We start from the raw sequence: 1978 nt of genomic DNA, 5'->3' as shown, positions 1-1978 counted from the left end.
TATATATACATATACATACTATATATATACTGTATATATATATATATATATATATATATATATATATATCCAGTATATATACATATATATATATATACAGTATATATATATATATATATATATATATATATATATACAGTATATATATAGTATGTATATGTATATATACTGGATATATATATATATATATATATATATATATGTGTGTGTGTGTGTGTGTGTGTGACAACAACAACAACAACAACAACAAAAATAACAACATCAACAACAACCAATGCAGTCGTTTCTAGTCCACTGCAGGACAAAGGCCTCAGACATTTCCTTTCCACAGTTCGTCAATCCATCGTCTTCTCTTCTTTCCCCTGCTTCGTTTACAATCACTAGGGACCCATTCTGTTATTCATTTTTGTCTATCTATTATCTGTATACTTCCAGGACCCGGGTTCGATTCCCTGGGCGGTAAGGAGCTATTATCTTTGAGTTGATTCCCCCTTGGGTCTCTGATCCCGAGGTATAAGAGAAAATCTATATATTAAGGGAGTAAAGTATATGGTTTATTTGAATATATTATTATTATTATTATTATTACTAGCTAAGCTACAACCCTAATTGGAAAAGCAGGATGGTATAAGCCCAGAGGCTCCAACAGGGAAAATAGCCCAGTGAGGAAAGGAAAAAAGGAAAATAGAATATTTTAAGAAGGGTAACAACGTTAATATATACATATATATATATATATATATATATATATATATATATATATATATTTATATATATATATATATATATACGTATATATATATTTATACATGTATATATATATATATATATATATATATATATATATATATATATATATATATACGTATATATATATATATTTATACATGTATATATATATATATATATATATATATATATATATATATATATATATATACGTATATATATATATATATATATATATTTATACATGTATATATGTATATATATACATATATATATAGTTACCTGGGAAATTTCTTGCAACTAAATTAACCCAAGCATTGTGTGGTACCTGGTAGCTGATCAACTGAGGTAGGTAGTCTCCTCATATCCAATAAAACCAGAGATTTTATTTATATAGAAACAATTTCATAAAGAAAATAATCTTGAATTTAAAGAGCGAAATTTGAAATAAAGAAACGAATAAACGAAGGAGTCCACGGCTCTCGGTGTAGGAGTGGCTCCTGGGAATTCCACCAAGGTCAACTCACCTTGTCCTCTCTCTCTCTCTCTCTCTCTCTCTCTCTCTCTCTCTCTCTCTCTCTCTCTCTCTCTCTCTGTGAGAGAACTTTCTCTTCCGCTCCAGGCGAGGCCAGGAGAAGTGTGGCGATACGTAAAAGAAAAAAAAATTGAAATACGGATCTACTGTTCATCTCACATCTGTTGTTTACATTTGAAAACACTTTCGAATGACGTGCTAACCAACTCTCTCTCTCTCTCTCTCTCTCTCTCTGAGGGACCTGGGGGAACCCAAACATAGAACATGGTAAGGCTCTCTCTCTCTCTCTCTCTCTCTCTCTCTCTCTCTCTCTCTCTCTCTCTCTCTCTCTCTGAGGGACCTGGGGGAACCCAGACATAGAATAAGGTAAGGCTCTCTCTCTCTCTCTCTCTCTCTCTCTCTCTCTCTCTCTCTCTCTCTCTCTCTCTCTCTGAGGAACCTGGGGGAACCCAAACATAGAATAAGGTAATGTTCTCTCTCTCTCTCTCTCTCTCTCTCTCTCTCTCTCTCTCTCTCTCTCTCTCTGAGGGACATGGGGGAACCCAAACATAGAATAAGGTAAGGCTCTCTCTCTCTCTCTCTCTCTCTCTCTCTCTCTCTCTCTCTCTCTCTCTCTCTCTCTCTCTCTCTCTCTCTCTCTCTGAGGGACCTGGGGGAACCCAAACATAGAATAAGGTAAAGCTCTCTCTCTCTCTCTCTCTCTCTCTCTCTCTC

Source organism: Palaemon carinicauda, chromosome 32, assembly GCF_036898095.1.
Source record: "Palaemon carinicauda isolate YSFRI2023 chromosome 32, ASM3689809v2, whole genome shotgun sequence".
NCBI lineage: Eukaryota > Metazoa > Arthropoda > Malacostraca > Decapoda > Palaemonidae > Palaemon > Palaemon carinicauda.
The sequence above is the reverse complement of the archived record's forward strand: the minus strand, read 5'-3'. Positions refer to the sequence as shown.